The sequence below is a fragment of the Podarcis pityusensis genome, assembly GCF_964106645.2.
Source record: "Podarcis pityusensis genome assembly, chromosome: 10".
NCBI classification, from domain to species: Eukaryota; Metazoa; Chordata; class Lepidosauria; order Squamata; family Lacertidae; genus Podarcis; species Podarcis pityusensis.
In genome coordinates, this window is record NC_138035.1 from 63,125,198 (window position 1) to 63,150,017 (window position 24,820).

Below are 24,820 nucleotides of genomic sequence, written 5' to 3' on the forward strand. Positions count from 1 at the left end.
GAAAGAAGGCTAGCTAAGACATATCTATTTAGGAAATGTTTTGCATTTCCCCTAATACATTTGGACACAAAAAGGATGTAAGCATTTTAACTAAGTGCACTTGGCTCTTCACTTAACATGTGACTGCTTCCTAGAAATAATTTCAGTTCCTAGTACGATGCTCAGTAGCAGTGTTAATCTCTTGATGCTATCATTTTCAAGAATCCACTGGTATTTCTAACTACAGTTCTGCTGTACTTGCTCTGCTACATATGGACATCAGTTTCCCAAAAGGCAGACAAATTAAATGCCCATTGTGCAACATGGTGTCAAGTGGGACTTCAGGAATACACATTGTGCTCATTCATGGGGGGGGGGGGGGGAGGTATTGAAATAGCACTAACTTGCTTGTTGGGTAGATCAGGCTTTCCCAAACTTGGGTCTCCAGCTATTTTTGGACTACAATTCCCATCATCCCTGACCACTGGGCCTGCTAGCTAGGGATGATGGGAGTTGTAGTCCAATAACAAGGTGTTCACCCTTGGCTGACCTATGCTGGTGCCCTGGGTCAGCGCTGCCTGCAAGGGTGCAGGGAGCTAGTCGAACAAGAGCCTATGCAACCAAGTCACTTTCTGTAATCAATAAAGCTGTGGCCTAAATTCTGCCAAAAACCCAAACTAAAATTTGAGTCAAATGTGTTTTTATTTAGGGGGAGGTCTCTGGGTCTGAACACGCAAATAATAATAATAATAATAATACCACATAATAATAATAATACCACATAATGCCCAGATGGCTTCCAAGCTGCATACAACACAGATAATGTTGTTAAAATACTGAATAATTGAAAACATACCATAATTGCACAATAAAACAATCCCATTAAAATATTAAAATATAAATGCTGAGCGTGATTAAAATGTGCAATAAAACACTTCAGCAATTAAAAGAGCAACTGAATTCCCCACCACCACACTTTTAAAGGCATGGGAGTCCCCTTTAGGATACGCTAGAAGAGATATGGATTGTGTTTATTTATTAATGAACTGGTTGTTGTTAAACTGAAGGTTAAATTTGGCGAAATGTGAAGGGTGGGTTATACCAGGAGATTGGCAGTGTTAGAGGGGAGGAATGTATATTATATATTTATACAAAAGAATTTCTAGGGGTTTCATTTTCACCCTCTGCACGCCACACCAGTGAGGCTGAGTTGTTGAATACTAGGGCCAGATGTCAGACAGCTATGTTCAAGGCCAGCAAACTTTTTCAGCAGGGGGCCAGTCCACTATCCTTCAGAACTTGTGGGTGGCCAGACTATATTTTTTTTTGGGGGGGGGTGAACAAATTCCTATGCCCCACAAATAACCCAGAGATGCATTTTAAATAAAAGGACACATTCTACTCATGTAAAAACACAGTGATTCCCGAACCCTCTGCAGGCCGAATTTAGAAGACAATTGGGCCGGATCCGGCCCCCAGGCCTTAAGTTTGCCTATCAGTAGGAAATATTTGAAAATCGATGAACGACTGTTATAGATAGTTAGCAGAGGATTTACTCTACTCAAATATTTTGAGGACAGGCTATAACAATGTATAAAACCCATAGCAGAAATTGGCAATTGAACAGGTGATGCATAGGGAGAAGGGATGAATGTATTTTGAAATGATGGTTGGAAAAGTTATTTTATTGGGACCACAAAGGAGGGAGGAAAATAGAGGGGACCACTGGTCTGATGCAGCAGGCTAGTCTAAGTTCTTATGTTGCCTATCCCTACTTCCGTCCCAGGGACGCTGCGGCGCTGTGGTCTAAACCTCTGAGTGTCTTGGGCTTGCCGATCAGAAGGTTGGCGGTTCAAATCCACGTGATGGGGTGAGCTCCCATTGCTCTGTCCCAGCTCCTGCCAACCTAGCAGTTCAAAAGCATACCAGTGCGAGTAGATAAATAGATACTGCTGCGGCGGGAAGGTAAACGGCGTTTCCATATGCTCTGGTTTCCGTCACAGTGTCCTGTTGTGCCAGAAGCGGTTTAGTCATGCTGGCCACATGACCCGGAAAGCTGTCTGTGGACAAACGCTGGCTCCCTTGGTCTGAAAGAGAGATGAGCACTGAAACCCCATAGTCGCCTTTGACTGAATTTAATTGTCCAGGGGTCCCTTACTTTAACTTAGGTCCCATGTTTTTATGCATTGGCACATCTTGGGTAATTCTTATTGACTTCATTGTGGAATGTCAGAACCGCCTCTCAGTTCATTATGGGAAATAATTTCCTTTATCATAGGATAGGGGATGACAAGCTTTGTTGTTGTTGTTTAGTCATGTCCGACTCTTCATGACCCCATGGACCAGAGCACGCCAGGCACTCCTGTCTTCCACTGACTCCCGCAGTTTGGTCAAACTCATGTTCGTAGCTTCGAGAACACTGTCCAACCATCTTGTCCTCTGTCGTCCCCTTCTCCTTGTGCCCTACATCTTTCCCAACATCAGGGTCTTTTCCAGGGAGTCTTCTCTTCTCGTGAGGTGACCAAAGTACTGGAGCCTCAGCTTCAGGATCTGTCCTTCCAGTGAGCACTCAGGACTGATTTCCTTCAGAATGGATAGGTTTGATGACAAGCTTAGGAAGGTATAAGCCAGCATGAGGCCTGAGAGCCTCGTATCTCATCCGTGGATGAGATAGGGATAAGAAACCCTGCTTTGGTGTAAGCCCCCTTTGCAAAACAACAATGTTGTTGACGGCAAGTAAGAAATGAATAGACGTTTTATGAGGAGCTCCAGGGAAGTAAGTTGGCTTGAAGGCTGCAGGACAAAGATGGTCCATCAACGGCAAGATGAAGAGAGAAAAAAAGGGGGATTGGTTTCTGTGGTTAGCAACAGGAATGGCACCAACAAAGGTTGTCAAAGTAAAATTGAATAGTGCATTTAAAAGGTCCTGAAATATGAGTTCTTCTTCCAAGGGTCTCCCTGGCACAGTCCTATCCAGCGGAGACCCCTCCTTGATCTCAATGGCTCTTGTCGTCACTGTGCATACAAATTAAACTGCCAGTCTAAGGCTTATCTGTTAAATGAGCAAGCATTGCGGTATTATTAATTTACAGCTCCTGTCTCGAATGTGTAATCTGCAGTGCTGTGTTCATGCTCCGCGCCACTTTCCCCCCCCCCTTCAAAAATATTATCGTTTTCAATCTTTATTCCATTTACCTTTCAGCAATACTTTGAGGGTATTCTTTGATGTTCAGTATGCACGGTGGAGAAGGAGACGATGAACTAGAATCAGGGATGGGCTGAGATTAACTGATGGCTTTTTATTTATTTTTTACAAGTTTCAGTCCCTAGCAAGATACTCCACACCTCATACTTAACTCTTAAACCTTTGATCTGCCCCCTTTGCGTGACCAGGCGGCGACAGCCCCAGCCCCCAGGGATCATAAGAAAGGAATAAAGACTCTGACAACGTTATGGAATTAAAAATTAGGCCACAACTTTATTAAACTTCCAAATGTAGGAAGACCTTGGGTTAGGCCTTGGGTGTGTATCCCTCCCAGCTCCACCACCACCACCCCCCAGCCAGGGGAACTGGGGCACATCAGGGTAAATGTGATACGGGGGTGCTCTGCAAGACGTAAGTGTAGCAGGCAGCCCAGCCCATATCCCCACACGGAAGGTAGTTGACTGACGACCTTTCAGTCCAGTGACCCCCATTATATAACCCCTTTAAGAGGGGACCCTGGAATCGTTGCCACAGGGGGGTAGATCACCACTTCACGCCTCCCCCCCCCCCTTATAGGGAAGAAAAGGATTCCACCCAAGGCCATAACCACCAAAGTTGTGATGAATTGCTACGGGGAAGACATAACCTGCCAATGCAGGAAAATTTCTTCCCGGTCCTTCAACAGCAACCAGTCAAAGACCGCAGCAGTGCCTGCTAAACAGGAAGAAAAAGTTAACCTGCAAATAAGAAAACATTAAACAAAGGGAGGGGAGGGAGGGTGAATCTCCAGAGCCAACTGCCTGGCTATTGTCGGCTCCACCCCCTATATATAAATGGGACTGGCCCCACCTCCCAGCAAGAAACTTGATTACTGAGGCTGGGTGTGAACCTCCAAATAATAACACTGAGAGGCAGGCCAATTCCTGTTTACCATTAAGCTCCCTGGGAACTGTAGCACCGCGTGTGATCCCACAAAGGGCACCCCCATTTTAAAGTGTGAGTGCTCATTCTACGACTTTTTAAAATATGCCTTGGCTCGCATTGGTCTGTTCGGCACTTGATGTCTGCAGAATCGAGGCGCAACTAGCATGCATGATTAATTAATCAATCAATCACACAAGATGCTGATTGTCTTTATTCATTCATTTTCATATGTACAAATTTATTATATTTGTATCCTGTCTTTCCTCCAAGGATCTCAAAGTGGTGTACACAGTTATATGAAGGCAGCCCTGCTTAGGGAAATTTTTAATGTTTGATGTTTTATTGTGTTTTTAATATTCTGTTGGAAGCTGCCCTGAGTGACTGGGGAGGCCTAGCCAGATGGGCGGGGTATAAGTAATATATTATTATTATTATTATTATTATTATTATTATTATTATTAATTATTATTATTACCCAGTCAGCTCCTTGGTTAAGTGGAGATTGGAACCTTGTTCTCCCAGGTCCTCACCCAACACTTAAACCAGAACATCATATAGGTTCTTAAATGGAACATGCTCTTACTCAGGATCACCAGCAGTGCAAATAACAAACTTCCAAAATGTTTTTTTTTTTAAAGCAATTTATTAGGTTTTACAATAAAAATAAACATAATAAGCAATATAACATTGATCTTAACATATTTTCACATTTTCTTTGGACTTCCTCACATCTCCCGCTCCCACTTTCATCGTTGTAACGTTTTGTCAGCAATTTATCATCTTATTTAAATTCTTATATCCCTTCTATATTTCATGATCTTATAATTCTCAGAAGGAGCTAAATTTCACAGTCTTACTTATTTTCTTAAAAACTTCTAAATTTAGTGGTGCTCAGTTATTTTGATCTAGCATCTTATTTAGCATTCACTCAAATTACAATACTTTTGTAAATAGTTCTTAAATTTCTTCCAGTCCTCCTCAATCCTCTCTTCTCCCAGGTCACGGATTCTGCCGGTCATTTCAGCCAGTTCCATGTAGTCTATCAGTTGTATCTGCCATTCTTCCAGTGTGGGTAGATCTTGAGTTTTCCAATGTTTTGCGAGAAGTATCCTTGCTGCTGTTGTTGCATACATAAAAAATGTCTGGTCCTTCTTTGCCACCCCTTGGCCGACAATACCCAAAAGGAAAGCCTCTGGTTTCTTAGTGAAGGTATATTTAAATACCTTTTTCAGTTCATTATAAATCATTTCCCAGAACGCCTTCACTTTAGGGCAAGTCCACCAGAGGTGGAAGAACGTTCCCTCACACTCTTTGCATTTCCAACACTTATTATCAGACAGGTGGTAAATTTTGGCAAGTTTGACTGGGGTCATATACCATCTATAAATCATTTTCATTACATTTTCTTTCAGAGCGTTACATGCAGTAAATTTCAATCCATTACTCCACAACCTCTCCCAGTCCTCAAACATGATATTATGCCCAATGTCCTGTGCCCACCTTATCATAGCCGATTTAACCGTTTCGTCTTGTGTATTCCATTTCAACAGCAAGTTATACATCCTTGAAAGTACCTTAGTCTTTGGTTCTAACAATTCTGTTTCTAATTTCGATTTCTCCACCTGGAACCCTAGTTTCTTATCATTTTTAAAAACTTCTTTAATCTGAGCGTAATGTAACCAATCTCGCACTTTGTCTTTCATTTTCTCCAAACTCTGCAATTTCCAATTGTCTCCATCCTTTTCTAGTATTTCCCAATATTTTGGCCATTTAGCCTCCATATTGGGTCTTTTTCGGGCCTTGGCTTCCAAAGGTGAAAGCCACCTTGGTGTTTTATTTTCCAGCAAGTCTTTATATTTTGTCCAGACATTAAACAATGATTTTCTGACAATATGGTTCTTAAAGGCCTTGTTTGCTTTAACCTTGTCATACCATAAATATGCATGCCATCCAAAGGCATTGTTAAACCCTTCCAAATCTAACACATCAGTGTCTTCAAGAAGTAGCCAGTCTTTTAGCCAGCAGAACGCTGCGGCTTCATAATACAACTTTAAGTCTGGCAGGGCAAAGCCCCCTCTTTGTTTTGCATCGGTTAATATCTTAAACTTAATTCTGGGCTTTTTGCCCTGCCAGACAAACTTAGAAATGTCTCTCTGCCACTTCTGAAAGCACTCCGTTTTGTCCAAAACCTGAAGTGTTTGAAATAAAAACAACATCCTTGGCAATACATTCATCTTGATAGCAGCAATTCGGCCTAACAAAGAAAGTTTCAATTTTGACCAACTATCTAAGTCTCTCTTAATTTCTGTCCAACATTTTTCATAATTGTCCTTAAATAGACTTAGATTTTTTGCTGTTATGTTTACCCCTAGGTATTTTACTTTTTTAACCACATTAAGTTCCGTCTCATTCTGAAACCGTTCTGACTCTGTATCAGTCAAATTTTTCCCCAAAACCTTAGTTTTCTGTTTATTTAGTTTAAATCCAGCCACCCGACCAAAGTCATTAATCAGTTGTAATACTCTTTTCGTACTGGGCTCTGGCTTCTGCAAGGTCAAAACCAGGTCATCTGCGAAAGCTTTTAATTTATATTGTTTCTGACCGACCTGAATTCCTTCCACCAACCGATCCCCTCTAATCATGTTCAATAGCACTTCCAGAACCGAAATAAATAACAAAGGGGAAATAGGGCAACCTTGTCGTGTCCCTTTTTCAATTTTAAACTCTTCTGTAACCACATTATTAACTATCAGTTTAGCTTTCTGTTCTGAATATATCGCCTCAATCCCATTCTCAAAACCCCGTCCCACTCCCATCTCTTTTAAATTTCCCATCATAAATTTCCAGGAGATATTGTCAAAGGCCTTCTCCGCGTCTATAAAAATTAAAACTGCTTTTGTATTTATGTCTGTTTGCAAAAGTTCCAAAATGTCAATAATGTTCCTTGTATTAGCAAACAGATGTCTACCTGGGAGAAAGCCGGCCTGGTCCTTATGAATTACTTCATTTAAAACTTTTTTAAATCTATTTGCCAAAATGTCTGCAAATATTTTGTAATCCACATTTAAAAGAGAGATGGGACGGTAGTTCTTAAGTTGTGTCTTTTCAGCTTCCGACTTTGGTATTAATGTGATGAACGCTTCCTTCCACGACTCCGGTGCCCTCTTCCCCTCCATAATTTCATTGCTGACCTCCATCAAAGGTTGTATCAAATAGTCTTTTAATGTCTTATAGTACTTGGAGGTCAGCCCATCTGGTCCTGGAGATTTGCCAAGTTGCATGTTCTGGATGGCTTGTTCGATCTCCTGTCGTGTTATTTTAGAATTCAGGATTGTCCTATTTTCTTGTGACAATTTAGATAGTCCGTTTTTTGCCAAAAATTGTTTAATCTCAACATCATCTTGCGGCCCTTGGGTGTATAATTTTTTGAAGTATCTCTGGAAACACTTTCTGATGTCCACTGGATTCTGGATGTTTTTTCCATCAACCTCTAAGTTTGTAACAGTATTTAATCTTTGTCTTCTCTTCAACTGCCAAGCTAGCAGTTTTCCACATTTATTCGCCGACTCAAACGTTTTTTGTTTCATTAATTTAACCTTCCATTCTATTTCCTGATTTATCAATTTGGAATATTGTGTTTGATAAAGTTTAATTTCTCTCAGCGTTGGCTTTGACTTCGGATTCACTCTTAATTTCTTCTCTAATTCTTTTATTTTATCCAAGATCTTATCTTTTTTCTCATTTTGTGTTCTTTTCTTTACTGCATTCTGTTGTATCAAGAATCCCCTCATTACAGCTTTGCTTGCGTCCCAGATTATTCTTTTTTCCACCATATTATTCATGTTTATCTCAAAGTAGTCCTTCAAAACTTTTTGGGCCTTCTTGGTAATTTCCTGATCTCTAAACAAATTGTCATTCATCTTCCATCTAAAGGATCCAGTTGGTAATAGTGTCATATCCATCTTTACTGCATTATGGTCGGAGCAGGTCTTTGGGCAGATTTCCACTTTTCTGACCTTAGGTGCCAGGCCTCTAGAAATCCATATTTGGTCGATTCTTGTCCAGGTCAGTTGGGCTTCAGAAAAGAATGTTCCCTCTCTTCCTAGTGGGTTCTTTGTCCTCCAAATGTCAATCAAATCCATATTGTCAGTCATTTCAAAAAAGGTTTTAGGTAGTCTGCCGTCTTTTGTAACATTTTGACTTTGTGACTTGTCCATGTTAGTTGATACGACCCCATTCATATCTCCCATCATTATGATGTTGTTGTAGTCCAGATAGTCCAGCATTGTCTCCTGCAGCTTCTTGTAAAATTCCGATTTCCCTTCATTAGGTGCATAGATTCCTAATATCAGCAGTTTCTCTCCTTGATATTGTATCTCAATAGCCAAAATTCTTCCATGTTCATCTTTAAATAGGAATTTAGGTGACAGGCTCTCTTTTGCATATATCACCACGCCTCTCTTCTTAACTTTGTCCGACGATACAAATTCCTGGCCCAATCTTTTATTTATTAACACTTTTCTGTGGAGCCTCGTCACATGTGTTTCTTGTAAACAAATAATGTCCAATTGTTCTTTTTTTAATATATGAAATATTTTCTTCCTTTTTTCCGGAATGTTACAACCATTAATATTCCAGCTCAACAGTTGCAGAGACATCCTGAATTATCTGGTTATTTTTCAAGGGATGGTATCTTGTTCTCAGGATCTTCAGGTTCCACAGGTGCTGGTGTTGGTACTGGCGTTGCCTCAGGCCCAGAAGGTAGTTCAATTCCTTTTTGAAGGTCCTCTCCGTATGTAGACAGGAATTTGTCTCTCTCTTCCAGTGTTCTTACTTTAACCTTTCTCCCTCTAAAGGTAAAAGATATTCCTTGGGGAAATTCCCACCTGAATGGAATTGCGTTGCTCCTTAGTAGTTTAGTAAGTTCAGAATAGGCGGCTCTAAGATCCAGCAGTAGTCTTGGGATATCTTTATAGATTTCAATTCTTCTATCCAAAACCTCCAGTGATTTTACGAAATGTAGGCCCAAGATCTTATCCCTTTCTTCCTTTGATCTCAATGTTATCAAACAGTCTCTGGGCCTCTCCTTCTTTATGAATCTTCCAAGTCTGAAAGCTGACACGATTTTAAAGTCCTTTTCTTCCAAATTCCAGAACTTGGAGAATTCTTTGGTCAAAAACTCAGTTAGATGTCCTTCTTCTGCCTCTTGTAGTGATCTAATCCTCAAGTTATTCTCACGATTTTGCAGTTCTATCATAGAGAGATAAATCTGATGTTCCCCAACTTGTTTAGTGAGTGGTCTTACCTCTTGCTCTAAATTTTCTAATTTTTGTCTGGTGTCCTCAGCCAATTTCCGATTTTCTGCTGAGGCCTCCGTTAACTGTCCAATTGCTTGTGCATTCTGTACCACTTGTGTAGTTAATTTATTTAGACATTCTGTATTTTTGTCAATCTTTGCTGATTGCGCATCTACTTTCTTGTCCAAAGCTTCCAATTTTTCAAAGATTTTGTCTAGAACAGAAACAGATACTCCTGAGGCCATATCTTCCAATTGTAACTGCTCTGCTTCGCCCTCTCCCTCCACTTCTGAGGGCAAAGTAGGTACAGATGATCTACGTGTCTGCGAGGCTGAGGTTAGAGTTGTTAAAGTTGTTTGTTTAGCTCTCCCTCTTTTTCTTGTGCCACTCATTCCAACGTTATCTGTCAGTCAAGGTCACACTGAGTTATTCCCATGGGAATGGAAAGGTCCAGAGCAAGCAAACAACAAGGGAATCGAAAGTAAAATGTGCATGTAAAGTCACTGTTTTAATCCAATCCTCTAGAGGGAGCTTAAAATGTCTTTCAGAGTCTAATTTAATGTCCAAGAACCTTCAAATACAAGTGTTTAGCAGAGTTTATAAATGGTCACTTTGTTACAGACAGTGCTTATTTATCTCCAAAAAGAGTGTTTCCAATTTAAAAGGTCTCAATACCCTCAGATTGTTTCAAGTTCCAATATACTGCAGTACTGACAGCTCCCTTAGTGCTCAGGCAGCTCCTGACTCTGGGTTTCACCTTCTAATTTGTAATCCAATAAAAGGAGGAAAGTCAAGTGCAAGTAATAATCCCAAATCTTTAGCTTAAAGTCTTTACTTTAAGATGCAAGTTCAATAGATGCTTAGATCTGTAAAGCTTAGGTTCTCTTTCTTTCAGCCTCCACTCCTCCAGCTGATTGCTTTTTTCAAGTTCAATGGCTGCGGAAGACGGACTTCCTGCTTCCACGTCTCTCCGCTTTCAACCAAGTTCAAGCCAATTTAAATTTTCCCTTTAAAGTCTCTAATTTCAAGTGACTCAGTCTTTTACTCACAAGTTAGTTGCTTTTCGTCCGAATCCGTAATTTAGCAGGAAAAGGGATCAGCGCTCATCGGCAGCAGCAGCGCGGCTTCGCTCCTCAGGCTGTGAAGCAGCTCTCAGCGCCGCAACCCCCCTCCGCGCTCCGGAGCCCCTTACGGGGTTCCTTTTGCGCTTGGAGGGTCGCTCAAGGCGCCCACCGAGCCTCAAGACCCCAGGCTCTTGCCGCCTGGGGTTTTCCAGAATGGGTCTCCGCTTCGCCGTAGCGGACGACCCGTTGCCTGCGGAGCCTCCTCTCCCATTCAGAAGAGGACCGCCATTGCCGTTCGCGCCGCCCCCGGAAGTCGAACAAACTTCCAAAATGAATCGAGAACTGGAAGTGGAATATTGCCTGCTACAAGGCTCGGACCTTGAGGCAGTGAATGAAATCAGAAAGGCCACCCAAAAAGAAAGTGTTGTAACAATGGGTGACATCAGCTGTTCTTTCACTGAGTAATTGGGTAAACCCATGTTTTGGTCATGAAAAAGAGGCAAAACATTCTGGTTACAGCAAACGGCTATACAGTTGTACCTTGGTTTTCGAACAGAATGCATTCCGGAAGTCCGTTTGACTTCCGAAACATTCGGAAACCAAAGCACAGCTTCTGATTGGCTGCAGGAGTATCCTGCAGTCAATTGGAAACAGTGGAAGCCGCGCTGGCCATTCGGTTTCTGAGGTAAACTTTCCAAACCAGAACACCTACTTCTGGGTTTGCGGCGTACGAGTTCCAAGTTGTTCATGAACTAGGCCGTTTGAAAACCAAGGTATGATTGTACAGGACCAGTTCCACCATTAGGCACAGTGAAGCAACTGTCTCAGACAGCAGTTGCTGAGGGACAACAGCCTTTGTCCGTTCTTGTTCATCCTGCCAATACCAAAATGCCCCATGCAGTTGTCCCATGTGTCATAGGTGCCAACTTCCTGGGGCCCTGGGTGCCCAAGCACAAAATTCCCCATGAAGGGGCTGGGCACCCACAAATTTTGATGCCAGGGCCATGCACGCTGCATGACACCAAGGGCCCCAGGCACCCGCGGTCACAGGGCCAAGCTGGCACTCCTGCCATATCTTTCCCAACTCTGGCACTGAAATCTCCCAACAGGAATAGATGTTCTGATTCTGGGACTCTCCTGACACCCTGCTCTGGATCCTTATAGAACTGGTCCTTTGTTGTATGTCAGAGAACATAGTGGAAGCGAAGATGCTTGAGATGTTAACTGGAGTGGTTGCAAGATGGAGGGAAAGCATTTTGAGACCCTAGTTGGCAGTTCTATCACAGTGGTATCTCCCTGACTGCAGCTCCAACTGGAAGACAAGGTCAAGGACCTCTGGACAGTTAAGTCCAGTCAAAGCCGACTATGGGGTTGCAGCGCTCATCTCGCTTTCAGGCCAAGGGAGCCAGCATTTGTCCACAGACAGCTTTCCGGGTCATGGGGCCAGCATGACTAAACCACTACTGGCACAACAGGACACCATGACGGAAACCAGAGTGCACGGAAACACCATTTACCTACCTGCCACAGCGGTACCTATTTATTTACTTGCACTGGCATGCTTTCAAACTGCTAAGTTGGCAGTAGCTGGGACAGAGCAACAGGACCTCGCCCCGTTGTATGGATTTGAACTGCCAACCTTCCAATTGGTAAGCACAAGAGGCTCAATGGTTTAGACCACAGCGCCACCCGCGTTGTGCACAAAACTGTGCTTGCCACACGGTCTGACCTGGAGCGCTAAACTAGCTTGCTGCTTCAGATGCAATGGAGGACTCTATCCCATCGCCAATGCTGAAGTGATGTTCAAACAGTCCAGTCCACTTCTCTATGTGAAATGAGAAGCGAGGCATCACTCCAGGGGAGACAACCATTGGCTTAATTCTGAGCAGTACCCAAAGTGCTGCCAATCTGATTGGGAACCTATATTATATTTTTTTACTGTTACAGTGGTACCTCAGGTTACATACGCTTCAGGTTACATACGCTTCAGGTTACAGACTCCGCTAACCCAGAAATAGTGCTTCAGGTTAAGAACTTTGCTTCAGGATGAGAACAGAAATTGTGCTCCGGCGGCGCGGCGACAGCAGAAGGCCCCATTAGCTAAAGTGGTGCTTCAGGTTAAGAACAGTTTCAGGTTAAGTACAGACCTCCGGAATGGATTAAGTACTTAATCCAAGGTAAAAAGGTAAAGGGACCCCTGACCATTAGGTCCAGTCGTGACTGACTCTGGGGTTGCGGTGCTCATCTCCCTTTATTGGCCAAGTGAGCCGGCATACAGCTTCCAGGTCATGTGGCCAGCATGACTAAGCCACTTCTGGCAAACCAGAGCAGCGCACGGAAACGCCATTTACCTTCCCGCTGGAGTTCTACCTATTTATCTACTTGCACTTTGAGGTGCTTTTGAACTGCTAGGTTGGCAGGAGCAGGGACCGAATAACAGGAACTGACCCTGTTGCTGGGATTCGAACCACTGACCTTCTGATCGGCAAGTCCTAGGTTCTGTGGTTTAACACATATTGTGGCAACTTTTGAAGACCATACCACATGGCAGCTTTTAAAGCAGCTCTGTTTATAAACGACACTCTGAGGTGGAAATATTATTCGTTCATGGAACTATCTGCGTACTTTCTGTTCCTCAGCATCCTAACCGTGACGATCGCAGCTAGACTTAGAGAGGAGGGGCGGGTCGCTGTATGTCATATGGAGAAGATGCATAGATAGATGCCCAAGATAACACTTAATTGAGCAGCAAGTGAATTGAGAGTGACAGCGGCAGTTCACTGGAGATAACAGGCTGGGGTAGAGGGTGGGGATGAGCCAGGAAGTCAGCGAGACATAACAAAGAGCGTAAATGAAATTAATCTTCTTCCTGCTGACAATAATTTTTAGACCAGTCCCAGTGATCCATTTCGGCACTGTACCAGCCGCAAATAATATCCTCGGCGTTATCTCAGAACTCGCCAGGAGTGGCCGGAGGCTTCAGGACGTTCATTGCAACATATTGAACACCCACCCAGACATTGCATCTCTAGAGGGGCAGCCTTGGGCAAGGAGTCTCTGAGTCACACTCTTCTTCCGACATCTGGAGAACAGCTGGGGAATATGGGGACATCCAGTTTGGTGCAGTGGTTGGTTAGCCGGACCCTGTAGGAAACCAGGGTTCAGATCCCTACTCACTGGCCTCTCAGCCGAACCTACCTCGTAGGGTCGTTGTGGGGGATGAATGAGGAAGAAGAGAACTGGGCAAGGCTCTTTGAAGAAAAGGCAGCATAAAAATGCAATAAAATAACTGATAATCTGCAGCTGTATCTGACCACTCTTAATTTCCCACAATACCATAGGGCAGCCTTCTGAACCAGATATTGCCAGCTCCCATCATCACATTGCCCATGCAGACAATGGGAAAGCCACTCCCTCTGGAGGGCCACAAGTTGGGGAATGCTGCCCTAGCATGATATTGTTGATGTGGCATAATGGTTAGAGGGTTGGACTAGGACCTGGGAGACCAGGGTTTGAATCCCCACTCAGCCACGTAGCTCGCTGGGTGACCTTGGGCCAGTCACTTTCTATTTGTAGGCCTGATTTTTTAATAATAATAATAATAATAATAATAATAATAATAATAATTTATTTATACCCCGCCCATCTGGATCTGGCTGGGTTTCTCCAGCTGTTATGTACTGAGTTGAATAGGATCCAAACTGCAGCAGTCTGATTGGTCCTAGAACAATAGGATCCAAAATGCAGCAGTCTGATTGGTCCTAGAACAATAGGATTCAGAATGCAGCAGTCTGATTGGTCCTAGAACAATGCAGCAGTATGATTGGTTGGCAGGAACCACCCAATCATGCTCCAGATAGAAGTGAATCCACAACCTGATTGGCTTACAGTAGAATTCCGGAATTAGCCAATCATGTGCAGCCCGTTGTGTAAATAATGTATATAAAGCAGATACTTTGAGGGGACATTCATTCATTCCTCCTCACCACTATGAGCTGAATAAAGAGCATGAAATCACTTTGCGACTCTGAGTATATTTCACCAGCCATTCTGGGTGCCTCCCAACAGAATATTAAAAGCACAATAAAACATCAAACATTAAAAACTCTATACAGGGCTGCCTTCGGGTGTCTTCTAAAAGTCAGATAGTTGTTTATTTCCTTGACATCTGATGGGAGGGCGTTCCACAGGGCAGGTGCCACTACCAAGAAGGCCCTCTGCCTGGTTCCCTGCAACCTCACTTCTCGCAGTGAGGGAACCACCAGAAGGCTCTCGGAGCTGGACCTCGGTATCTGGGTTGAATGATGGGGGTGGGAAAAAACTGGAGGCTCAGAGCAGGCATTTGCAGTGGGCTCTATTGCTATTTTTTAAGGCTGCATACATGCCATACATTGAAAGCACATCCCTGCTTCCCCCAAAAAAGAATCCTGGGAACTGTAATTTGTTAAGTGTGCTGGGAATTATAGCTCTGTAGACTTCAGAGAAGTGCGACTAGCCCAAGGTCACCCAGCAGCTGCATGTGGAGGAGCGGGGAAGCGAACCCGGTTCACCAGATTACGAGTCCACTGCTCTTAACCACTACACCACGCTGGCTCTTACAGGATGTAAATTGGATCAACCAAAGGCCTGGTTAAAAAGGAATGTTTTTGCCTGGTGCCTATAGATGTATAATGAAGGCACCAGGTGAACTTCCCTGGGTAGAGCATTCCACAGATGGGGAGCCACTGCAGAGAAGGCTCGTTCTCGTATTGCCACCCTCCGGACCTCTCATGGAGGAGGCACACAAAGTAGGGCCTCAGGAGATGATCTCAGGGTCTGGGTAGCTTCATATGGAAATAGGCGGTCCTTGAGGTGTTGTGGTCTCCCTTCTATGTACAAGGCTTGAACCAGAGGTAGATGCTGGGGTGATGCCCTGTCCCACTTTGTGAAGCTGGGATCTGATCAGACATCAGGGAGTCTGCACACATTTTACTGCTGTTGTCCTTGATTCTGTGGGAAGGGACCTTCTCTCCATAATTGCCCAGTGCTCTCAGGTCCAAAAAGCAGATTTGTGCATGTGTGTCAATGAAAGGCAGTTTCTGGGCTGTCAGTTTTTTCCAGAGTCAAGGAGGAGGCAGCAAATTCTGACAGATTTCTACCCTTGTTCCTTCCTATATAGATAATGAGGGCCGCAGACAGTCTAGACTGATTTCATATATATATATATATATATGGGTCTAACTTTTGGGAGCAAACCTATTTTGTACAGTATTTTTCATCCACTTCTAACTGTTGCAAATAAGTACAGAAGGAACAAAATCAATAATTGTCATTAATTTCAGGGGCTAGTAATAACATCCAAGAAGTCGCATTTGTCTTGCCGGACAATGCAGGCATTCTTCTCTATCTGATCACATCCCACTGCCTGACACAACACACAGTCGGATCGGACAAAAACGTGCTGTCTCCTTTTCAGAATGCCATCCTTCAAAGTGAGGAGTGACTGGTGAATGGCAGAATCTTCTCGCTCGCTTGTGGGTTGAGCTGGGGGGGGGGGGGAGAAGAAGCGAAGCTTTAAGATATGTAGCTGGTTGTGAAACCCATTGCATTTCAGGATCCTAATGTTGAGGAGATGCATGGCATTTCAAATAGTGATCTGAATCATGTTGTGGGTGGGATTACTAATAACATTTCAAATTTCAGCAGCTATTGGAGAATTAAGCCTTTTCTTCCCTGATGTTTATGTCTTGGATTTTTTTAAAAAAATACGTTGAGCCTTGATTTTTTTTTTTTAAAAAAGAAATATTTATTTAGGGTTGCCATATTTCAAAAAGTGAAAACCCGGACACAAAAGTGGTTGAGATTTTTGGGCAAAGTTGTTGAGCGTTGGGTTGTTCTTTTTTAGCTACCGTATTTTTTGCTCTATAAGACTCACTTTTTCCCTCCTAAAAAGTAAGGGGAAATGTGTGTGCGTCTTATGGAGGAAATGCAGGCTGCGCAGCTATCCCAGAAGCCAGAACAGCAAGAGGGATTGCTGCTTTCACTGCGCAGCGATCCCTCTTGCTGTTCTGGCTTCTGAGATTCAGGATTTTTTTTTCTTGTTTTCCTCCTCCAAAAACTAGGTGCGTCTTGTAGTCTGGTGCGTCTTATAGAGCGAAAAATACGGTAGTTTAGTTTGATTTTTTAATTTCAGTTTAGTTTTTTTAGATATTTTAAAGGAAATTCTCCCCCCCCCCAAAAAAAATCAACATTTCCAATATGAGTTCTCCCAGGCATTTTAACTGACTTTCAAAAATACCGCCCAAATGGCATTTTCGACGAGTGAATCCTGGCTATGTCTGGGAAATTCCATACGTATGGCAGCCCTGGTTTATTTAGTTTTCAAAAGTTTGCATATTTTACCGTCAACAACACCTTATTCCCAATGTAGATCTTTATTTTCCACTTGCTCCTGATGTATATCATCATTCACTCCTTCTTCCCTGGTTTGAGAGGGTGCCATTTTCTTGTTCACCTCACATGCCAAAATGTCTTTGGACGGTCCTGGTCCAGTGCTGGAAGATTCTTCCCTCATATTGAGGCTGCCAGCTGCAGTTCACCGATTCATCTACATGGGTCAGCTGTGCTTACTGCCCTGTAATGCTCAGATCCCGACGCAACAGCCCTGTTAGGAAACTATTATTCTCCTCAGGTTCCCAATGGGAACAAGTGGTTTGGCCTGAGGCCAACTGCAGAGTTTGCACCTGAGATGAGATTTGAATTGGGGATTTTCCAGTTTGAGGCTTGTGCTCTTAGCCACCAGAAATAAAAGCTCCCTTCTGTCATCTAATTTCCCTTTGTGTTTTCATGATATGACTACTAAACTGGAGGGTGCAGGAGCCTATCAGAGGAGTTGGCTAGCGATCAACCCTTTGCATGGTTTCCTTACCTGATAATTAAAAAAGGTGTGTAGAGGCATGTCTACTACATACAATTAGAGGGTGGCTCCACCGGGGAGGGCATGAGTATTGCAAAATTTTAAAAAAGAGAAAGTTTCGGTTGAATTTTCAGGAGGCGGGGGGAGCCTACCCTGGGAGTCAGACAGACTCAGCTCTGTAGGAAAGTTGTGGGAATTTTAACAGGCAGTTTGGACAAAGTCTAGAAAATATGCTTTGGGAAAGAACAATTATGTCGACAGGGAAATACAGTGGTACCTCAGGTTAAGAACTTAATTCGTTTCGGAGGTCCGTTCTTAACCTGAAACTGTTCTTAACCTGAGGTACCACTTTAGCTAATGGGGCCTCCTGCTGCTGCCACGCCGCTGGAGCACAATTTCTGTTCTCATCCTGAAGCAAAGTTCTTAACCCGAGGTACTATTTCTGGGTTAGCGGAGTCTGTAACCTGAAGAGGCTGTAATCTGAAGCGTCTGTAACCCGAGGTACCACTGTACTCTATGTGATGTAACAACAGAGTATCTACTTGCTTGCTGCCCATATAAGAGTCTCACAAATTTCTTTGAGGTTGGAAAACAGATAACAAAACTCTATGAGGGATAGTGTAAGGCACCAGGCCTAATCCGTGAAAACAACGAGACTTAATACGGAATGGACATGTATTTGGATTACTTCGTTAAATGAGTGCAGAACAACTTGAGGTCAGGGGTGTAAAACACAATCCAATATGTGTCATCAAATGGAGATTACTGCATCGGAACGCAGCCTGAGATGCTCAGAGCTTCTCCATCTATGGAACCATGCCTCTGATAGATTAAGTCATCCTTTCATGGAGAGATTCCTTTCATTAGAGAAAGACTCTTTCCATCAGAGAAATATGAGCTTTGGGCCTTACCTTTTATTGGTAGTATTCAGCTAAGTTTTACTCAGAAGAGATAATGTTCAAAGTCTGGGGCCCCAGTAGAAGCCATCAGGCCTCTGGATCAGAAAATTCTCTCTAATATATCACAATACAGTGGTACCTCAGGTTAAGAACTTAATTCGTTCCAGAGGTCCGTTCTTAACCTGAAACTGTTCTTAACCTGAGGTACCACTTTAGCTAATGGGGCCTTCCGCCGCACGATTTCTGTTCTCATCCTGAAGCAAAGTTCTTAACCCGAGGTACTATTTCTGGGTTAGCGGAGTCTGTAACCTGAAGCGTCTGTAACCTGAAGCGTCTGTAAGCCGAGGTACCACTGTACCTCCAGGGCCAATATCTGTGCCAGTTATAGCATACCCTCCAACATTTCTCGAGTGAAAAGAGGGACACCCTATTACTATCCCCTCCATCATTTCTACGATAAAAGAGGGATGTCCAATCCCCTCCCCTCCAACATTTCTCTGGTGAAAATAGGGACATCCAAAAGCGGGAACTTCCAGGATCAAATAAAAAACTGGGTTGGCTTCTGTAATTCCGGGACTGTCCCTGGAAATAGGGACATTCAGAGGGTCTGTAATATAGGAAATCTGAGCTGTGTAACTCTTGGCCACAAGGAAGACACTGTCACAAATGAATAATAATAATAATAATAATAATAATTATACCCCACCCATCTGACTGGGTTTCCCCAGCCACTGTGGGCGGCTTCCAACAGAATATTAAAATACAATAGTCTATTAAACATTAAAAGCTTCCCTAAACAGGGCTGACTTCAGATGTCTTCTAAAAGTCTGGTAGTTGTTTTTCTCTTTGACATCTGATGGGAGGGCGTTCCACAGGGCGGGTGCCACTACTGAGAAGGCCCTCTGCCTGGTTCCCTGTAACTTGGCTTCTTGCAGCGAGGGAACCGCCAGAAGGCCCTTGGCGCTGGACCTCAGTGTTTGAGCAGAACGATGGGGGTGGAGACTCTCCTTCAGGTATACTGGACCGAGGCCGTTTAGGCTGTTTAGGGCTTTAAAGGTCAGCACCAACACTTTGAATTGTTCTCAGAAACGTACTGGGAGCCAGTGTAGGTCTTTCAAGACCGGTGTTATGTGGTCTCAGCGGCCGCTCCCAGTCACCAGTCTAGCTGCCACATTCTGGATTAGTTGTGGTTTCCGGGTCACCTTCAAAGGTTGCCCCACATAGAGCGCATTGCAGTAGTCCAAACGAGAGATAACTAGAGCATGCACCACTCTGGCGAGACACAACCATTTCCGAAGATGGAATCGATCTTGGTAGGAAATGATGACAGACATTGACAGCTGATTATGCCAAACTCCACCTCCCGTAGCATAGGCTGGTCTCCAAGATTGATCTCTGACTGGTGGGCCTCAGTAACTTTCAGCCTTCTCAAGTGGGCCTTGTGGATATAAAGTATGAAAACTGCTGTTTTGGATTTCCCTCACATGAATGTGCAAAGCGTTTGTGCATGTTCCCATTCAACTTGTCTTAACTCCAAAAAACATATTGTAATCGCCAGTCTGAGGTTGATAGGATCCGAGGTTGTCCGTCGCCTCAAATGCTCAACTGATCTGTGAAGCTTTCAAATGAAAGGTGAGAAAGAATCCATCCTCTCTCCACACACACACACACACACACACACACACACACACACACCTTTAAAATTTGCATCATGGAACCTCAAACATTCAGTGTCATTGCTAAATGGATTCCGGAACGTTGCGACTGGATGAGGAAGCTATTTTTGTCATCATTCATACCTGAGAGAACAGAAATAGACCTTGACGGGCAGTTATCAAATGTGAGGAGACAACGTTTTACCTGCCTGAAGAACCCCTTTCAGAAGGGAGCAAATCAGGTTAAGAACATCATTCCTCTCCTGTTTTTCAATCACACCTGCTAAATACGAGATTCCATTTGTTCCACGTGGGTTTAGAAATGCCAGTTTCACCATAGTAAGCAGCTTTTTTGTTATTATTATTATCCTTGAGTGACCTTGCAAACACATACGAGAACAATACTGATTCGACTTACACGTGGCTGAGAAATGCCTCCGTTTGCTCGCAGTTAAGGTTGCCAACTGACAAACAGTATACAGTGGTACCTCAGGTTACATACGCTTCAGGTTACATACGCTTCAGGTTACAGACTCCGCTAACCCAGAAATATTACCTCGGGTTAAGAACTTTGCTTCAGGGTGAGAACAGAAATCGTACTCCGGCATCGTGGTGGCAGTGGGAAGCCCCATTAGCTAAAGTGGTGCTTCAGGTTAAGAACAGTTATGCTCTTGGTCGGTTGCAAATAAAATAGATCAGCTGAGCCCTTTTTACTGTTGGTACACATGTATGAATTAATTGCGACAGTGCACATGTGAACACTAAGGCATGACAGCAGGACAAAGAACTGAATTTGGGATATTGGGGACAGGGGGAGTGCATACTGAATTTGAGAGTAGGCACAAGAGTAGACCTGGCTTCTTTGACCACAGCCCCATGGTAAAATTGGAGCATATGATCAGCTTTTAACTCTGGCCTGGATCATGCTGTAAGTCAGGGTTTCCCAAACTTGAGTTTCCAGCTGTTTTTGGACTACAACTCCCATCATCCCTAGCTAGCAGGACCAGAGGTTAGTGAGGATGGTGGGAATTTTAGTTCAAAAGCAGCTGGAGACCCAAGTTTGGGAAACCCTGTCTAAGTTGTTGTTTAAAAATGCAAAGCACGTTTATTTTCTTCTGAAATGTTAACTACTCAGTTGACTGGGGTGATCTTTTTTAACCTAAAAAATTGAAATTTAATCCATAACACATATGTAAATGCCTTCTCTTTTGACAGTGCTGCTATGCATCTTTGTGCTTGTTTCTTTTCATATTGCTGGAACTGGTGGTCAGCAAAATCTCCTTATTTCCTTTACCTTTCTTACTGAACAACTTTATGCATCATGAAGACGCAGTTTGGATGGCTTTAGAGAATGTAAATCTATCAATGGTTCCTAGTCATCAGGACTGTAAAAAAAAAAAAAAAAAAAAAAAAGGTAAAGGACCCCTGGTCAGTTAAGTCCAGTCAAAGGTGACTATGGGGTTGCGGCACTCATCTTGATTTCAGGCCAAGGGAGCTGGTGTTTGTCCACAGACAGCTTTCCGGGTCATGTGGCCAGCATGACTAAAACGCTCCTGGTGCAACGGGACACTGTGATGGAAGCCAGAGCGAACAGAAACGCTGATTACCTTCCTGCCATAGTGGTACCTATTTATCTACTTGCATTGGCATGCTCTCAAACTGTTAGGTGGGCAGGAGCAACGGGAGCTCACTCCGTCACGTGGATTTGAGCTGGGACAGAGCAACGGGAGCTCACTCCGTCACATGGATTCGAACCACTGACCTTCCGATTGGCAAGCTACCCGCATTCCTTCATCGTGACTGTATGAATAATAATAATAGTAATAATTTATTATTTTTACCCCATTCATCTGGCTGGGTTTTCTCTGCTCAGTCACTCTGGGTGGCTCCCAACAGAATATCAACAACAACAACAACAACAATAATGTAATAAAACATCAAACATAAAAAACTTCCCTAAACAGGGCTGCCTTCAGATGTCTTCTAAAAGTCAGATAGTTGTTTATTTCCTTGACATCTGATGGGGGGAGTGTTCCACAGGGTGGGCACCACTACCGAGAAGGCCCTCCGCCTGTTTCCCTCGCTTCTCACAGTGAGGGAACTGCCAGAAGGCCATTGGAGCTGGACCTCAGTGTCAGGGCTGTACGATGGGGGTGGAGACGCTCCTTCAGGTATACTGGGCCAAAGTGTCTCCAGAGGCACCATGCTATTGGAGAGCAACACCTGGAGAGGACTGTAGGTCCTGCTTGTGAGCATCTCAGAGGCATCTGGTTAGAGAAACCAATGTAGTACTGATTTTGTTGGACTTCAGCTCTCATCAGTCCCAGCCAGCATGGCCATGATAGGGCACGATAGGAGTTGTAGTCTAGCAGCATCTGAAAGACACCAAGGTGGTCACCCCTGGGTTAGATGCTGTAGGAAGCTGCATGCTGGTCTAGTTGAACCATCGGTCAAGTATGGCTCTTCCAATGTCTATTGCAAGTCTGTGACCCCGCAGGGCTTTTGTTATATTCACATCCCTATCACTCATGTTATCAAATAATAGGGCCTAGCCAAACTGTCCTAAACATTAATAGATTGGATTATCTATATAATCACTGCAATTACCTATGCTTCCACTCAGACCGTGTGCAATCTTTTCGTTCCGATATCACTTAGGGATAGAAATCTTATTTTCATAGAACGACTAGCGTTTTATCCCCAGAGATGCAATATATTCCTCCGAGAAGCGGCAAGAAAATGACCGAAAAGTGAATTTTTAAATGAGCTACGTTTTGTATCACAAGATGAGCGCATTTGAAAAGCTTTCCCTTTCTCCTTCCTGCTAATGACCTGGCTTTACACGCTTGAGGCACATTAGGAACCGGAGGTCGGAGGAGATGAGTTTGATAGAAGTGTGCAGGATTGCAGAAATGGAGTTCGCCTGCTTAAAATTGAAGCTTCTCGTAGCAAGCAATTTGATGAGTGCTTTTGTATAAGCAACCAAGCTTAACTGAAAAACCTTTCCCTTTTTTTTTAATATGAAGAGCCTAGCTCCACGAGGGGAAGAAATCGAACCTTTCTGTAGCCACCGACTTTGTTAAATGATTGGTTTGCATCAAGTTGCCCCGCATAGCTGCCAACGTTTCCCTTTTTTTAAGGGAAATTCCCTTATTCCGAATAGGATTCCTCGCAAGAAAAGGGAAAAGTTGACAGCTATGTTGACCTGTGAAAGGGCCCCAGCCCTTGACTCAGTGTCCCAGACACACACGTACACCAACTGTATTGAAAAGAAAATATTTGGTATTCCGCAGTTGATGTCTGTTTGTTTTTTAAAAAGTTTGCCCAATATAGATTGTGGAGAGACAGGGAAAAGGGTGCAGCAGTGAAATCAACAGACCAGAAGAGAAACCCTCTGGCAGCAGAGCAGCTGAGTTGGTGAATCTGTCCTTTTGCACACTGCTAGCATTGACTACTTGGGTTGGGACATGTGCCTTGCCAGCTTGGTCCATGCTATCAGCATGAATGAGCATTACAGCTCCATGAGCAGTCTGAGTTCCAGATTCCGCTGGTGTTTGCATCTGACCTTCGGCTGCCAAGTCAAGCTAACGGCAGCAGCTTCAAACAATAGGAAGGTTAGCCCTCGGCGATTCCTGCCTAGCCGAAAGATTAGGGAGCTGTTCTCTTGCACTTCAGGCATGCCTTCACGGAAGCTTCCTGTATTCTGGCTTCGGAAAGGCAGCTTGCAATCGATCAGGTCTCCAGGAATGGCAGACAGGACCACGCAGAATGGAGGATGCTAAGTTGCAGGGCATGGCGTTAATCCCACATCATGCACTGGCCTGACAACCGTTTCTGCAAGCTTCAGAGGATGTGGGGAGAAGCACCCTGTTTGAAAAGATGGAATGAATCAAGACATATCTTGTAAGCAAGAGCTGTGGGGTCATGGCTTTGATGCAGGAATATTGGAGAATGGGCATCTGCTAAATAAAATCCAGAAACGTAGACACACTTTTCTCTTTTTCTGTTTTGCTGCAATACTTACCTGGGAGTAAGTCCCACTGAGTTCAATAGGATCAACTTCTGAGTTGGCATTAATTGGATTGCAGGGTGAAGCCACATTCACAACATACATTTAAAGCACTATGATCACTCTTTAAACAGTTTTCGCTTTCCCTTCGCATAATAATTCTGCAAATGCAATTTGTTAAGGGTGCAGGGAGTTGTTAGGAAGCCAGTGCTTTTTTTCTAAAAAGAAAGTTTAGGGGTACTCTAATTTTCCTACTCATATTGAAATTGAAATATTGAAATTCAATTGAAATTGATACTGAAATACTGTCCCTGAATGAGGCCAAACTTAGATTCACAAAATGTTTAGGGGTATGTGTACCCCCGCATTGTCCCCGTCCCCCCCCCCCAGAAAAAAAGCACTGGAGACCCCTATTTGTTTCACAGAATTACAGTTCCCAGTTCCTTGATTGTCAAACCACTCTGGGAATGACATCTCCCAGAATTCTTTGGGTGAAGAAGCCATGACGGTTTGAAGTGGCATCAGGGTCCTGTGAATGTATGGTGTGAATGTGGCCCAAGAACCCAACATCTTAAAGACAGATGGATAAAGAGTTGTCTTCAGTTGGCAGGCTGTGTGTATGTGCTAATGCATGCATGCAGCTACACATAGGAATGAACCACGCCACCCATCAATGCAAGCTTTATGTGCTTGAAATGCAAGATATAGGTGTGTCTTGAATTCACATTACTTTGTAGAGTCAGATATATTGCAAATGGGCAGAAGACCTCGTCAGAGTTGCTATGACCCGCTTCCAAGTGATAATGAATTAGCTAAACAAGATGAACAATGAGCATCACATGAGGGACAACTGAACCAGTCACAGCTTCCATTTAGCCCGAGTCTAATGGTGT

The 24,820-nt window shown here is 43.6% G+C and overlaps 1 long non-coding RNA gene across 1 annotated transcript; it reads left to right on the forward strand.

Moving 5' to 3' along the window:
- Positions 1-19,672: 19,672 nt before the first annotated feature.
- LOC308486956 lies at positions 19,673-23,904 on the forward strand. Its single transcript, XR_013991411.1, has 2 exons — positions 19,673-20,257; positions 23,238-23,904. It is a non-coding gene; the product is annotated as an uncharacterized lncRNA (long non-coding RNA).
- The last annotated feature ends 916 nt before the right edge of the window (positions 23,905-24,820 follow it).